Below are 17838 nucleotides of genomic sequence, written 5' to 3'. Positions count from 1 at the left end.
AACATATATAATAAATCTCTTCATGATATGTTGGGAGATCATTAATTAGATTAAATACTGCATAAATATCCTCCAAATTTATCTTGTATGATGGATGACATCACTATCAAAATAAAGACCGTCTTGCAAAATTTGGGACAGATGGAAATACAAGATGACATCTTTTCTATAATGTGTCAAACATTTTTAGTTAATCAGGCAATGTGATTGGTGTTACATTCCTGGATGCTTTATTAAAATAACCCAAACAGTACAACTCACTTGTATGAACACCTGTTAAGAGTCACTTAAAAGTTGTAAATCAAAATACAATGAAATCATTTAAATTAATGATTTTTAAAGGAAAGAACAGGATTTCTGTGCACAAATTGGTTAACAGTTTAATGTGGCTACCGTATCCGTTAAAATGTTTTGTTCAAGTCAATATGAATATACTTGTACTTAGTTTTAATTGGAAGTACATTTAAAAACAAAATATTCCTTTTATGATGTGATGCTGCAGGAGCTGTGTGTGCAGAACAGACGCATAAGTAGGCCAACTGTTTTCTGCTAGATCCTGAATTCAAGATTCTATATATCCCTTTGTCACTTAAAACTGTGAAGGAGTAGGAATGTTAAAGCCAATATCACAGACAAACTCCAGTTTTGAGAAAGCAGGACACACTTTGCTCTAGTTTAATAGTCTGATATAGTCAGCTATGCCAGAAGAAACAAAGTCCTGAACTGGAGATCCAGCAGGTAACTAAAGGAATAACAGATTTTCCAGTATTTTAGGGTGTCAAGTGTATTTGCTGTTTCTAAAGTCTAGCTTTGTTTTGTGATTTGAAACCTCTCCCAGGTGTGTGTTTCACTTTTTGTTTCAATGTACGAAAAAAAAAAATCAAGACACTGTTTCCCCATTGTCCTTTGTTTGTTCCAGAGGTCAGTGTGGATCTTCCCAGATGTCATCTTGTTTCAATTTCCGTTACTACCTTCAAGGCTCCATATCGTGGTCAACCTTCTGTGCCACTCTTATACTGACCAGGGGGAGTCACTGCAGAGTGAAGCATGGCATATGTGTTTCCAGGACTGAGCATGCACCTTCTGCACAACACTGTCCTTTTGATGGCCTAAAAAGTGAGATCTAGGAAGTGAATCCGAGACTCATAGTTGTACCAGCACTAACTACATTGCCACTTATCCAGCCCTTGGACTTGACCTTCAAACTGATATTTCTGATAATCAAAACATGCACGTTACACCTTCTTACATGGAAATATATTTAAATAGTTGTGACTGAGCAAGTCACCACTGTGCTGTTTTAATTTGGAGAGGTAGCAGATAGGGGAACCTAAAACAGGCAGTGATTGTTATTCCATTATATTATTCCTTCCAATCATTGTAAGTTGTGACCAGGGTCCTAGTGTGGAGCCAGCTATGGTCATTCAATTAGGGTGAACTGCAAAGAAAGGGGAAGACAATCCCCATAAAGCTGGTGGATATTCCAATACTTAGATTTACCAAGCCAGCATAAAACAGCTTCTTTATGACCTTACTGGTTACTCAGAAGTCCAAACAACACATTCCTTTAAAGTGATCCAGCCTCAGGCCTCCATCCAGGTAACCATGTTGAATATGATGAAAATTTCTGTAAACCTTATTTCATCATATAAAAGAAAAGATTCTACCAATCCCAAAGGATCGGACACATTCCCTCCCAGGTTATTGAATGTTTCAGATCTTACCCAAATACACGCTACAGCCAATTCTTATTAACTAAACTAAAATTTATTAAGAAACAAAAGAGAGGGAATATGGTTAAAAGATGGATATACAGACAGACATGAGTTCAGTCCATTGAGGTTCGGATTCATAGCAGAGATGGTGATCTTTGTAGTTCCAAAGAGTTCAAACTTCCTTGACGGAGCTTAAGCAGATCTGAGATGACAGAATCAGGACCCAAGGATCTTTTATACAATTTCATGTCTTTTTGACAAGTTGGAGTTCCTTGAGGAACAAAAGGTAATTAGCATGACTTTGAAGGAGGTCCATGACCAGTACTTAGCTATACTAATTAACATAAGGCCATTTGCTTGTTCCTCCACCATTCACAGTACATTTCAAAGAGAAATGAATACCAAGATATCCCGGGTTTACAATTCATTTAAATGATATCAGAATACAGCATAGACAGGGACTGTTGATTACATTGTTGACTCTACTCATACATATGTAAATACCCAAACATTATCTCCCCACATGTCTTTTGAGGGTTATTTATTTTGCAGGATGTTTAACTCTTTCTAGCCATGCATCACATAAGTTAATATTGGTAAGTTTGATAACCACTGAAAGAGGTTCACCGCTGCCACTTTAAACACTGCTCAACATTATAGAAATCTTGGCTTTAATGGGTTAAAAAAGCATGGATTTGTTGTGTAAGCTATTGGAATAGAAAAAAGCAATGGAAGTATCGCTGTGATTTGCCTCTCTACATTTATTTCTACATGTGTAAAATGCCCACCTGTTCAATCATATAGGTACCCTTGATAATTTTGTTACAGCTGGTTTGCAGTAGGATTAGATACTCTTTGCATTAGGTTGTAGATGTAGATATGGTTTCTGCAGTGATGGGGCAGACTGCAGAGATCTATTGGCTGCTGGCTTTGTAAATTTCATTCAGTTTGGTCCAATAGCAGAAGGAGAGAGACTGGTACAGTCTGGACCTCTCTCCCTCTTCAATCTCTCTTTTCCTTGCAGATCAGTCTCTCTCCCTGTCTGTGTCTCCGCATAGGCAATCAGAGCTCTTACTCACAAACCCAACTCTCCCTCTTGCACTGATTTTGTAATGAATTTTCTTCCTGAATGTAGGTCGTTTACAACAGTAAGCACCAGTTTCCTCCAAATCCAGCGTTGTTGTTGCTTTTTTATTTTTATTTTTTGTGGTCGTTGCATTCCTTTGGACAAGAAAATCGCGTTGGATTCCAAAAAAACAGAGGGGAGCCTTGTTTGAATAATTCCTGTTGTCTGATATCCAGTCAGGATTCCCTGGAAGAATTTGGCTGAGTAAAAAAGGGACCTCCGTGCAGCTGCAGCTTTCGCACTGTTAAGGTAGGTATACTAGATTTAAGGTTTGTGTGTTCATGTTCATTTTTGCGGGGGTTGCAGTGAGTTCTGAGGCAGAGGGTGATCAGTTTGCTGCAGTCGTTTATGCTTTTACTTTCCCCATCATTTTTAAGGCGATACTTTTTCTGTCCTCTTCCCCATCCTAGACTATCTTCATGTCATCTGTGCAGCTATAGATCTAGAATTTGTCTTCTCCTGGACCATCATTTGTTTGGAGGCATTTTGCTGCAATCAGCTATTTGAAAAGGCTCTGGGGCTCTGTGTGAGATGTTTACAAAGTAGCTCTGCCTAACAGACAAATAAACAGAAGTGTGTGTGTGTGTGTGCGCGCGGGAGGAGGAAGGGTGTGTGTGTGTGTGGGGGGGGGATATCTGCAGTACAGGGCGAGAGAAAGAGAGCAAAGCTACAGTTTCCTGCAAACGAGATCAGAGGCAGTGGAAGGAGCAGGACCTCCTGTGTGCGCCGGTGGTGTGGAGGGAATTACAGATCCGGCACTTAGGGCTTGGGTTAACCTCGCTGTGTTCCCCTCCTTTAAAACAACAACAACAACAAAACACACAGCTTGGCTCTTCTATGGAGCGATTCACCCTCTTTTCTTCTTCAGCGGCTGGGCTCGGGTAAAATGCCTGCTTTTGTGATGCATGGGTTCTCACACGTGATGGACTGGAGCCCGGCACTCGCGAGGGAGGGTGGCTGGCTAGCTGGGGGGGGGGGGGGGGGGGGAGAGGAGGGTGTTTGCGAAGGGAAAAGCGACGGTGGGGGAAACAAAAGGGGAAAAAAAGCGGAGTGTAAAGAGAGAAATAAAAGGGGATAGAGGAAGCCTCGCGGGGGGGGGGGGGCGAATCGGCTTCTCTGCAAAGCTGGGGCTGGCGCGCGGCTAGGGGGCAGTGCTGGGGTTGTGTGTGGGATGGGGGGGGGGAGGGTGCCTCATGTGGAGCCTCTCCGCGCTCCTTGGCCCCGGGTTGCACCTTCCCCACGGGAAACTGCTGCTGCCCCCCCCCCCCCCCCAACTCTCTGTGTCAAACCTGCCGCCTTCCCGCTCTCCGGGGGGAAGTTAGGCACCGCAGAGCGGCTCCCCCTCCCTTCCCCAGCTGCCCAGCCCCGTGCCCACGTCCCCCGGGGCTGCCCTTGCCTGCCCACCCCTCCTGCACTGCAGCGCCCCCCCCACATCCACACTTTGCCTCTGCAGGGTGCTGTGATTGATGATCTGTCCCTCCTGCAGCCATCAGCCCCGGGGGGGGGGGGGGGCGCAGCGAGAGCAGCCGCTGAACCTCTACCTCCCTCTCCCCGCTGTCAGACCTGCCGCCAGGCGCCTTCCCTCGGGCCGCCCCCGCCCGGCGAAAGCTGCTGGCCCCGGGGGGGAGGCTGAGCCTCGCTGGGGTCCCAGTTGCAAGAGGAGTTTTTTCTGGAGCGGGCGGGTATAGCAGAGCGCTTCCCCTTCCCCTGCTCACTGCAGCCACTGTCTAGCAGTCCGTGCTGCAGACACGGTCCTTGCCCACTCAACAGCCCCAAGCACACATCCCCCCCCCCAATCTGGCCCTCCCCAGGTTACACCGCCTAGCCCTCATCTAGCTGATCCAGGTGATGGGGACGCCTCAGGCAAACATCCCCAGTTCCCCCGGCCGCCCCGCACGCGGCAGCTCAGCTCCCTCTCCGACAAGCTGCAATGCCAGGAAGTTCCTTCCTCCTGGCCAGGAGTCCCTCAGCCTGGGCTGCCCAACGTCCCCAGGGCAACCTGTCCGTCGGGTTGAGCTGCCTTTCTCCCCGCCTCAACCTCACCCCAGCCACTTGTCCGGTGCCCGGCGCCGGCCTTGACTGCACAGAGCTCCATTTGCCCCCTGGGAGGGGGTATAAGGCAGGGCAAGCATCCTGCAGCGGCCTGGGTCCTTGGGACTTCTCCTACCAGCTATCCCAGTCCAGACACCACAAGGGGACGGCCTAGAGGCTCACACCCCCCTCAGGGTAACAGTGCCCTTACTTTCAGTGGATTTGGCTCAGCTGGAAGAAACTGGATCCTCTTTTCCTTCTCCTGTCCCCAGCAGACGCTCTGGCTGCGGCAGGTTTCACAAGTGGTTGTTTTACTGTTTTCCTCTTGCGGGAAAGATCCCACCCCACCTCTCCGCTCCCCCGGTGCTGGGGTTCACTGAGACAAGGCTACATTTGATTTATTGTTATAATTTATTATGATTATTTCATCATTTAGAACCAGGGCAATTATTTAGAGAGAGCAAGAGAGAGGAAAATCAAGAAACCCAAGAGATAAGTTAATCATCTGAGCTGTGGGCCTACCCCTTGTTTTCATAAAATAAACTAGTAATAATAGAACCCTTATCTATCCCTGAAACTAAACTAATTTTAATATTAGGCAGGGGAAAAAAAAAAAAAAAAACTTTGTGGAAACAAGCAGGTGCTGTTCTTGCAAGAAAATTCCACAAGGTGGTAGTGTGGACACTTCCTAGTGACTTAATTTTATTTTTGAGATTTGGTCAATTGCTTGAAATGTTTTTTTTCCATGTATTCTACCTCTGTATCTTAAAAGCCCAACTGCATGTATGTTTTAAAACTACAAAATCATGTTGGATTTCAAATGGTTTAACATCCAGGAAGCATTTCCTACCTCCAGCTTCCCTCCTTTGCGCAGTCCTCAGAAGCAAGGGAACTAGAAAGGTTTTAAGGAAAAGTTTTCAAAAAAGTGCAGAATCTGGATGTGTATGAGATAAGCAACAGCAATTTCTGTCAAAGGATGGCTAATGGAATGAAATGTGAAAGTCCCTATCTATATTTTATTAGATAGATCAAGTTTCTGGATTAAATTGTAGCAGTCCTGGTAATTCAATAAGCAGAGGCAGAGACTGATGTGGCCATTTAATTTATTACATTAGATGCTTTATATTTAACTTTTTGAGTCCATAGGCTTTATTGGGGGTTGATGTTTACTGTAACCACAATGATATAAACAAATGTTCATCTTTTGATCCTTTGTATTTAAAAAGTAAGGAAACATTTGTTGACTTCATAATCATGCTTCATCAATTTTTGGGGTGAAAAATCCTTAAATCTAGGCTGTATTTTGATCCCAAATGATTAATAGTGTTAGGAGTGTGTTCCTGTAAGTAGAGGAAAGGTGTTCAAAATGCAAGGGCAAATGGATGAAATTGTTAGTAGGTACACTGAATGGAAATCTCCAGTGCGTGTGTGTGTAAATTTATATATATATATATACACACACACACACATCAGTGTAGTATGGACTTCTCTGCAAATTTAAATCATCTCAGATTCATGGAAGGGTGGTAATTTACATCCCATGCACTACAAATTATATTTATTTGTTATAAGACATTTAAAATCCTTTCTTACTATTAATAGAAGAAAATAACTTTTTGTGTTACCCTAGAGAGTTGATCATTACATTCATCAATTGTAATTCAGTGGATAAAAAGCTCAGGTTTACGTAGGTGGGCTAGTTTCATACTTAAAATTAATCCTTTCCTCCCCCCCCCCCATTTTCTTATGAAAAATATATCTGCCACATTTGTTAATATTTTTTATAGAATGGTCTATACATATTATTACCTTCAGGAGGGTTGCTGTAATTCTTTTCAGTTACGCTGCCGGAGACAGGGTTGTATACTGTTAGTCATAAACCTGTTCCAACTAATCATTAGATACCATGGATGTGAAAAGGTACTATGAATGTAGTGACCTACCAATAGGTCATTTATGAAAGCAAAATATTTAGATGGTATTAGAACAGTACGTTTCATGACAAGATATTTTTATGATAATTGAATCTTTAATTCTGACATACTAGTTCTTAGCAATTGAGAATTATTTTTCTTTTGTTTACAAGTCACATTTATTTTTTTCTCTTCAGCATGCATAGATAACACACAAATGGAACTACTGTCAGTGTGTTTGTATCTGGGCTATACTAGGTATCATAACTGAAACTGTGGTTTGGGCATCCAAAATATATTTATTTGATACTGCTGTTCCTCTAGGGCTTGATCCAAAACCCACTGAAACCAGTGGGAACTTTTCCACTGATTTCAGTGGGCTTTAGATCAGGTGCATACAATTTATTTTGTTGTCTGCATAGGATTTGTAACATTTCAAAATGCTAACTTTTCTAATTGAGACTGATGATTTGCCTACTACTCCTTTAAATAGTAACATTACAACACAAAGTCAAATATTACAAAATGCTAGTACGTACACTGTAAACACAGACATCTTTTAAGCCTCATGCTAAGTGCATGGGATATTATTTTTTCCTTGTTCAACAATGCAGAGTGGTCAGTTAAGACAATTCTTGTTAGAAAATACACAACAATGAAAAACTTCTCAATAAAACTTCTAAATAAAATAGGATTATTGGATTGGATTAAACCAGGATAACTGATACAGTGGATAATTTACCAAAAATTCTAAATGCATAGCTTCATTGTCACAAATGCTCTTTTCAGTCTGTTTAGTTAGACAAGTGATCTTGAACAGGCTCTTTGACTCAAAGGAATAGTGATAAAGGGTTTGTCAAAAATGGCTGTGTTAATATGCAAATTCCAGCTGAAGGTCATTACCAGTCAGTTATAAACGAAGGGAAGAGGCAGAAGGAAGAGCTGCTTGGTAGAAACTGGAAATTAAAAAAAAAATTGTATGGAAACAGTGCTTTGTTTAACATGAACAAGTAATTTAACGCTGCATAAAGGTCTGTACTTCTGCTTTTGACAGGTTCTCAATATGGCCTCCACTTGGCCTTTCAAAGAAGCATGCTGTTCTTTGACAGCTGAATCACACAATGTAAGGAACAGATCCACCTGGGTGGGACAGGAAAAGCATCACTTTGTAAACAGCATAGGATTTAGTCATTCTGCTGTTTGAAGACTTGTCACAAAGCACAAATGTTCAAGATCTCTTTTGTGTGACCAAAATTCATTACAAACTCATACCAGACTTTGAATCTAAAAAGAGGAAAACCTAATAAAACCAAAACATAAACATGAGGCTGGCAATAAGCCACTCAGATCATCAGGACTCTCATTTCAAACCACAGCTATTCTCTGTCACAGTTCAGCCCAGGTGTGCTCAAGCAATGTTTGTAAAGCATTTATTCTCCAAGCCATTTTGATCCCTACATCTGACAGGGTTATGTACTCAACTCTGTCACATTTTAATAGTTCTGTTGTGTTTGGGTTAGTAGTCCCCAGATCTGAATTTCAAGAAAAAAAATCCTTGCTGTTGGAAAGAAAAAAGGTTTTATTAGCACTATTTCTCGAAATGATAGAAGTGGTAGGTAATAAATGTCCATTTTCCATAACCTGAAAGTGGAGTAGGGGGGAGAAAACTTTAAAATGTATAGGGGAAAAAAAAAAAACAATGGGTACAATTCATAGGAAAAAAATATAATTTTGAAGAAGGTAGTAATAAAAAAAAGAGATCAGCTCTCCTTAATTATAAATAAGTGAACTGGGGGGGTCGGAGGGAGGACACATTTCTGGATTGTTAGATTTAAAAGAAAGTTTATATGGAACAATATTATTTCGTGACTTATTACCATAGCATGTGTGATGATCTGAACATTAATAAAAAGAAAAGGAGTACTAGTGGCACCTTAGAGACTAACCAATTTATTTGAGCATAAGCTTTCGTGAGCTACAGCCTCTAAGGTGCCACTAGTACTCCTTTTCTTTTTGCGAATACAGACTAACACGGCTGCTACTCTGAAACCTGAACATTAATAGCCTCTTCAGAAGATGTTGCCTTTCCCAGTTACATCTGTATAAGGGTTTGACCACTAGCATGGCTTATTCAAATGGAATATATGTGATCATATAATGAAATGAAACCTAGTGAGAAATGTTCAGATGCACACTATCATACTCTATGTAAAAATGAGTTGTAATAATTGAGATCACCTTGTACAGCTCTTACATTCTGCTGTGTTCTGCGTTGAGCTCACACACCATTCTGAGTGTGAGGACATGTTTTAGCAAATGTATTCAACCGAATATAGCTTCAGTAAGTAAAAGGGTAAGACTTTCCATGCTCATCTCTCCATTGTCACTTTATGTGCACACTGAGATTTGCAGCTTGGGGTTGGTGAACCTTGTAAAAGAAAATTAATGGAACTCTTATTAGAAAAAATATTACAGAAGCTATTATACTAGACTGATTAATTCACTCTGCAAACTGGGGCTGGGGTCGGGGGGAAGAACCCATGTGCCCTGCCATTATTAAAATGACTTTATTAAAAGGTATCAATTTTTTTGTGACTATAATGGAACTATTTTGGGGATCTTGGTTAGAATGTACCAAGGCCATATTGAAAAGTGATGGAAATATTAGGCAGAATATAGTAATTTTTATAATGACATGATTAATAGGGGCATATAGTGAAAAAAACTACCGTTTTTGGTTTTTGGAAATGAAATGATGCCTGGTTATGTCTAATTATGAAATTATTAATCTGACAAATGTTATTCTACATTACATAGTGTGACATAACTCATCTTTTATTTACTACTCTGTATAACAACTTTTAAATTCTTTAAATTGTTTTTATTTATAACAAAAAAGTACTTTAGTATTAATTATAATAATCAATGAAACAGGCATTTTAGTTATCTATTAATTCTAATCAATGGCATAGCAAGTACTTAAAATTTTAGAGATGATTGTATTACCATAAATTGGTGGCTGTGTAGATTTCTCTAGGAGCTTGATTCAGATTTGCATTTGTTGGATATAAATGTGCAATAAAAAAAGTATGTAACTTGTTGCTCCTCCAACAATAGTGACCCTTTCCCCCCTTTTGGTACAAATGGAGATATGGCTCTTCAATCCCGAACCCAAAGAATACACAAGGCCAGTAAATCAATCAAAACAAAGCCTTCCCGCCTCATGATTATAGATTTTGTTTAGGCCATCTAATATTTAAGCATTTTAAAATCACTCATCCCCATTGTATCTGGGTGCTAAGTCAGGCACAGGCATAAAGTGGGCATGAAGTCAGCAGGTTTGCTCAAATCATATATAGACCTTACTCTAATGCTATTCTTGTCAATGGTCTTGCCAAATCAGGCCATGTTGATTGTTGCCATCACGTGGCAGTTTTGTGTAATAGGTGCCACACAAGGTACTGGGTTAACACCACCAAACTCACTTGCACTATTGCATGAAGTTATATCTGGGCCCTCTGAAAATGAGAAAAGCCAATTAACCAGTTCTATGAGGCATTGCCCTATCTTTATATATACCATATCTGGAAATACCTGGTAAGTACTAAAGCATGAGTTAAGTTTCCCTGAATAGACTTTTCACTAATTTTTAACTCCTTTGTTCCATAAATGAACACTTGTTAATAACCGTACAATACATTAAGTTCTCCAAGATAGAGACTACTGATGTGTTTATTGCTTAGCGCCACACACTTATTGATGATTTACAAATTAATAATGATTGATACCCTAAATAAATTTGCTACCCTAAAATACAAAAGTCCTGTTTTAGACATGCCAAAATATTATATAAGTTAGAGGAAAAACTGATAGCTGCATTGTCAAATAAACAAGTTGGAATGGACACACATGTTTCTGGTTTATTTTTTATGTTCATTTGATACAGATATTAAGACCAAACTTCTTGTTTTCAAATAATGGTGCAACTTGCAAAGGAAAAGTTGCAGATTAATTTATTTAGGAGGAGTAAAACTTATTGGCTGCAGGGTGCAGCTTGTAGAGGGCAGTTGTATTCTTTACTATACTTCAGTTTTACTCTGAAATCACAGATATTGTAGTAATTGTGCATTTGAGAATTCTTTTTCTGGAATAAATGAATAAATATCCATCTTTACCTCCCATGCCTTCATTTAAATTCTTTACAAATCTATAGCCTTGTCTGTACACCTCTTTAGGGCTTGAGTGTGTGGTGGTGTTGTTTTTTAAAGCACCATGGGAATAAATACAAAATGTTGCCAGATAGCTGCATTTTACAGAGGGATAAAATTTCCTTCAGATTCTCTCATTTGATTGTGCCTTTGTCGATATGGCTGTGGGAACGTTTCCAGTAAGCACAGCCAGTATTTCACTTTTATGTATAGCCATATATAGGTGCCAGTCACATCTCTAGCCAACTAACGCACAACAAACGCCCTACTCTTTTCTTTACTGGATGTATCATAGTCCATCAACATAATTAAGATTAGCATTATGATCCAAAGCCCGGTGAAGTCAATGGAAAGACTCCTGGAAAATACAGTGGACCCTGAGTCAGGCACCATATGAGGAATATGCAATATTTGAGTGAAATATACAGGGTCCCATTTAGAGGGACTTTGTTGCCTGGATTTTAATCTGTGCTCATTAAAATGCTTCCAAATCCATCTTTTTAAACAGCAGAAAACTTCTGTTCTCCTGAAAAGCTCATTTATGCAAAATCAATCCCTCTTTTGGAAAGCTATTATAAATGAACAGGATGTGAAAGTGTAGGGAGCCATAAATTTCACTAGCCTGCAGAATACTGATGATTCAAAAGCTTAGGACCGTATATTATCCTCTATCCATGTTCAAGACTTTTGTTATTTGTTGCTCTAGTATGAATAATAAACATTTGTTCAGCAAACACCATAGCTTTGCATGATGTCTTACTGAGGTTTGTTTAAAACAAAACCAAACCTGTGTGTACCCTGGAGACCTGAACCACTGGAAACTGAATTAGTGGTAACTGAATTGGTACCTGAACCATTGATGCAATGCTCACACTAGCTGTGGTTTTGTAGGGCCAGTTGTGACCTACATTCATACCAGAGCTGCTCTACAATGTTGCACTGCCCTCTGGGTACCCAGTTCCACAGTGGCTGCCTATTGGAGCAGTAGCTTGAGGGAAATTTTGAAAAACTTTCTGGCAGCCCAGAGAAATTGTTGCAGAAGAGGTGAAGCTCCCGTAGGAATCTGGCAATATCTGCCATTTCCAATTTTATTTTTTATCAAAATGAAGAACAAAGAGTCTGAGGTCACACCTTGCTTAACACAGTTTCTGCTCAGCTTCTGGGACTTGAGATATCTCAGGCATCTGCAGTAAGGGCACTGTGTCAGTATTCTTGAAGAACCAGAGAATGAGACACCAGCAGTTAGTGTATTTATTGCTGCAATAGTTGTTTCTATGACCCAACATCTTCAATAAATGGCTCTGTGTAGTACTTCAAGATCATGCTAACCAGGTTGTGTGCCTCCTGTAAATCATATATATAACCATTGAGTGGGTAGGACAAAGTTGTGCTCCAGGCCTGGGATGGGCAATAGCAGCTCATTATGAATGTAATGATTATAATGTTTGCCTGTTCCAGTTTGTGTCATGTATGTGAAAGCAAAGATGAGGTCTCAATACACGGTGGAGTGAGGAGGCAGTAGGACTTGCGGCAAATTATGCACAGGTGGACAGACAAGCTGTGGCATGGGAGGCTGTAAATTATATTAACACAGCCTGCAGTAGGTCTGCTGCCCAAATTAGAACTGCTCAGTGCACAGAGTTCCAAAGAGCAGGTGGAGAATTGGGGGATGGATGATGCAGATCACTGATTTTGACAGAGCAAATATTCACGATTAGCACCACTGAAAACTACTGTCATTCTGGGGATGGCTCATTTGGTAGATAGACGCTTATTTATATGATCATTGTGATGATGATAATTTGTAAGGTGAGGGAGTTACAGTGGACAATATTTTGGATATATTGATGCAATGTTAAGAGTTAACAATTGTTATGAAATACTTTTGTTTGCTTTATTGATGGTATTAAGACTTTTTTGCAGTTCTTATGCTTTTCCTCCACAGTCTATATGTGTGTTGTATGAATTGGATTAAGGCATTGAAAGAGAAAATAATTATGTTTGTTGATATAGAAATATAGCATTTTTGATGTAATATTTACACAAATTGTATTTTGACAAGTTATCTATTAGAGACACAATCATGCAGGCCAACTGGCTTGTGTAACTAAGGTAACAGAGTAAATTAGAAGGAAAGTAAGATTTGTATAGTACAGGAAAGTAAAATGGATGTTTTGCTCATAGAAAATATATCTCCTCAGTTCTAAGTGCAGGGATGGAACATTGTTGGAATGCAGAAGAAGGAGCTAGACAGATAGTGCATACCAACATGTGCCATTATCCTGCATCCACATTATTTTGTCCCGTTGGTGCAAGCATAGGTGTAAGGGCCTATTGCTGGGGCACCTGTGCCATCTTCATTTGCATCTTTGTGTAGTTTTAAATCATTCTCTTTGGAATTGTTGGATCTGAAGTCTCATTTCCGTGTTGCTTCTGAAATAGACTGTTCTAAAGGAATTTTTCTCCTGCATAAATCTATCTTGTCTTTCAAAAACAGTCTTGGTTTTCTTCTCTAGAAACCAAACATATGATCAGGATCCTATCATATTTCCCACTGCATGTCCCAAATAATATTCTCTGTTTTCTTGTCCTTGCCTCAAGTTAGACAGCTGTTTCACCATCCTTGATCCCATGGCCCCTTGCTTGCTTTGGGTGTTACTAGGTGTAACACTGATCACCATAATGAAACGTTTAGAATTAAAGAGTTAATAGCCATAGCAGTGACTAATTCATCATATTAAAGAACATCATAAAAGTAGAAATTTCTGTTCCAATGCCTTGTTGCAAGGCACTTCCGTTTTGGAACTAGAAAGGGTAAGGACATAGCATTAGACTTTCTTCACAAATATAAAAAAAGTGTGCAGGACTTGGGGGGGAATGGGCAAGGAAGGGGGGTGATGGAAGAGAAAATTAGGTCTATAATTAATTGATGTGTTTGCCTGATTTCAGTACTTGCATTTGGTGGTTGGCCAGAGACAGTATAGGATATATACTAATTTCTCTATCAGTAAATGTGGTAATTATGCATCATATTGCTCTTAATTTTCCTCAGAATGTTTTTTAGTGCATAGACTAGAAAAGCAGCTAGCTAAGAACAAGTTATTAAATAGGTGTCCCGATGTGGTGTAAGGTCTGACAGATACATGTAACATAAATATTTGGTCCAGTGTATCCTATGTCAGTATCCTTCACATTTGCTGCATTGTGGCTTCTGTTGGTACACTGGATATCTACCATTTAACTATGTTGGACACTTCACCCCTTGCAGGAAACAGGGGACCATGCAACCAGCCATGGAGATGGTTTGCTAAGGGAATGCTGAACTTGCTAGAGTTTGAGAGAACAAACCTAGTTGTCCCAGGCAGAAGCAGCTGTTGGGGAGGAGGAATGGTGAAGCTGGAGGAGAGGGGATAATCTATGCTCATGCATCCATGCACATCAATTTCACAGCAATAATGGTGGTGTTCATTACAACCTTGAAAATGTTTCTTCCAGCTCCACAGTCTGCAAACTCAGCCCTGATTGGTACATATATAACATTGGAAGTTGAGGGCCTATATATTCCAATTCTTCCTTTTCCTCCTGATTTGGTATGGATGCTGCTCTGCCAGGTTCTTTGGAATCTCTGAAGCAGGTCTGGGATCTCAAGAAGATCTCTGGCATCTTCTCTTCTGGCTGCTCACCTGTAATGTCCATCAAGGCCATGGAGCTGGCATTTTCCTCCTGTTACTCTTCATCACTTCAAGTTGTGAAGTGATTGCCTGTTCACTTGTTAGGGACTTGTTAGCAAGTTAAGGAAGTATGGGCTAGATGAATGCACTATAAGGTGGGTAGAAAGCTGGCTAGATTGTCGGGCTCAACGGGTAGTGATCGATGGCTCCATGTCTAGTTGGCAGCCGGTGTCAAGTGGAGTGCCCCAGGGGTCGGTCCTGGGGCCGGTTTTGTTCAATATCTTCATAAATGATCTGGAGGATGGTGTGGATTGCACTCTCAGCAAATTTGTGGATGATACTAAACTGGGAGGAGTGGTAGATACGCTGGAGGGGAGGGATAGGATACAGAAGGACCTAGACAAATTGGAGAATTGGGCCAAAAGAAATCTGATGAGGTTCAATAAGGATAAGTGCAGGGTCCTACACTTAGGATGGAAGAATCCAATGCACCGCTACAGACTAGGGACCGAATGGCTAGGCAGCAGTTCTGCGGAAAAGGACCTAGGGGTGACAGTGGACGAGAAGCTGGATATGAGTCAGCAGTATGCCCTTGTTGCCAAGAAGGCCAATGGCATTTTGGGATGTATAAGTAGGGGCATAGTGAGCAGATCGAGGGACGTGATCGTTCCCCTCTATTCGACACTGGTGAGGCCTCATCTGGAGTACTGTGTCCAGTTTTGCGCCCCACACTACAAGAAGGATGTGGATAAATTGGAGAGAGTCCAGCGAAGGGCAACAAAAATGATTAGGGGTCTAGAGCACATGACTTATGAGGAGAGGCTGAGGGAGCTGGGATTGTTTAGTCTGCAGAAGAGAAGAATGAGGGGGGATTTGATAGCTGCTTTCAACTACCTGAAAGGGGGTTCCAAAGAGGATGGCTCTAGACTGTTCTCAATGGTAGCAGATGACAGAACGAGGAGTAATGGTCTCAAGTTGCAATGGGGGAGGTTTAGATTGGATATTAGGAAAAACTTTTTCACTAAGAGGGTGGTGAAACACTGGAATGTGTTACCTAGGGAGGTGGTAGAATCTCCTTCCTTAGAGGTTTTTAAGGTCAGGCTTGACAAAGCCCTGGCTGGGATGATTTAACTGGGAATTGGTCCTGCTTAGAGCAGGGGGTTGGACTAGATGACCTTCTGGGGTCCCTTCCAACCCTGATATTCTATGATTCTATGATTCTATGACTGTGACCAGGTGGTGTATTCCAGACATGTTAAGGAGCCCAGTAGGATGGTAGTACACTCTAGTGGAAAAAAATTTCTCTAGTGGAAAAAAAGTCAAGGGGAGAAAAGTGAGCAGAGCATGGGTGGAATCTCCATGCTTAGAAGTTTTTTAAGGCCAGGCTTGACAAAGCCTTGGCTGGGATGATTTAGTTGGGGCTGGTCCTGCTTTGAGCAAGGGGTTGGACAGGATGACCTCCTGAGGTCTCTTCCAACCCTAATTTTCTATGATTCTATGGGGATGAGGTGGGAGGTGGCAGGCAATGGGATGTAATTATGGGGAAAGCCTCAGAAGTAAGTACAAGGATCTTGAATGGAAAGACATAGGGAGCCTAAGATCTGGGCTACACTGGGGGGCGGTTCGAACTAAGATACGCAACTTCAGCTACGCTATTCGCTATTCGCAATTCGCGTAGCTGATGTAGAAGTATCTTAGTTCGACTTACCTGGCCGTCCTCACGGCGGCGAGTCGACCGCGGCGGCTCTCCCGTCAACTCCGCTTACTCCTCCTGCTGAGGTGGAGTACAGGCGCCGATTCGGGGATCGATTTATTGTGTCTCATCTAGACGCAATAAATTGATCTCTGATAGATCGATCACTACCCGCCAGTCCGGCGGGTGGTGAAGATGTACCCTAAGAAAGGACTGGAAACATGGTGGTGTGCAGGGCAGTGATGGAGGAAGATTATCTTAGCAACTGAATGTTGGGTTGCGGTGGGAGATGAATCCAGAAGAGGATGTTACAGTAGCTAAGATGAGACAGAAACATGAGTTTTGATAATGGTAGTTCCACACACAAATCAGTGGAAGCACATGACTCTTAATGCCGTCATAACTCCACAGGATTTTTAGGGACCCAGCATTGGCTGCGTGGTTAATCCTTTGAAACCATAGAGGCCATTTTTCTTCTGAACAGTGATTTAGTGCATTTTTTTTCTTCTCAACTAAAGCTCCTATTTAAAAAAGATCACAGAACTCCCACACAAGTATTTCCTCTTTTATAATGAAGCAACTTCCAAATGTTTCATCACTGAAAATGCTTCTGTTTAGAAATGTTTTTCCTTGTAACTCATTTTTTTGCTAACAAGTATAATAAATCACCTTTTATGTTCTTTTGTTTCAGTTATTATTTGCAACCTGACAAAATGAGCTGTAGAACAAAACAACTGAGGGAAATGGGAAATATATGCAGCATATGTTCTGAGGAAATTTGCGTTTATTATGTAAGAGCAGGTTTATTAAAATTCTATGGGTTTTGATGGTTCTGCCATCAGTACAGAAAAATGAGAAAATAAAACCGAGAGTAAAGTAAATGTACCTTGAGCCCACTCATACACCACTCATAGCTGTTAAGCCATATGCGTTATTTCATATTTATAAGCCTGCTTTTTTTTTCTATTGCTTTTCTAAACAATGTAGAATTGATGCACATCCTCCAACCCAAAAGCATCTGCTTTAAAACACAGGAGAGAGGTTTTGTGGGTAGAGGCAGGGGTGCTGGAACAATTTTTATGGTGGGGGGTGCTGATGGTTGAAACCATGTAGTTGGTGTTTGTTATTATTACTTCAAGCCAGGGGATGTGGGAGCACCTCCAGGACCCCTTGTTACAGCACCACTGGGTAGGGGAATACTCATGCAGACATTTTCAGAATGTAGAAGACACTTCCTATAACTTCTTGTTCATTTCCTTAACAAATGAATTTGTCCTATACATATGATTGCACATAATGTAAACTATACATAATTTTCCAAACAGCTGTGGCACTCTACATGTAAAGTTGTGTATTTAAAAGATAATGGGCCTCACTCAGATTGTACGATTGCACAAGTTTTACACCAGTATGAATCCAATGGAGTTACAGCAGATATATGTAATGTATATAGGGCTAAGAAAGGACATTTAGGCCCCATA

General features: G+C 40.9%; 1 protein-coding gene across 3 annotated transcripts in view; it reads left to right on the top strand.

The window, feature by feature from the left end:
* The first annotated feature begins 2723 nt into the window (after positions 1 to 2723).
* The window catches only part of NLGN4X (neuroligin 4 X-linked), a 245790-nt gene continuing 230675 nt past the window's right edge, over positions 2724 to 17838 (top strand). For all 3 annotated transcript variants that reach the window (XM_074966343.1, XM_074966338.1, XM_074966364.1), the window contains exon 1: positions 2724 to 3090. The gene's annotated coding sequence lies outside the window, so the exon portion shown is untranslated. The remainder of the gene's footprint in view (positions 3091 to 17838) is intronic.

Source organism: Natator depressus, chromosome 1 (assembly GCF_965152275.1).
Source record: "Natator depressus isolate rNatDep1 chromosome 1, rNatDep2.hap1, whole genome shotgun sequence".
Lineage (NCBI taxonomy): Eukaryota > Metazoa > Chordata > Testudines > Cheloniidae > Natator > Natator depressus.
This window is presented reverse-complemented; position numbering and strand designations above follow the sequence as displayed.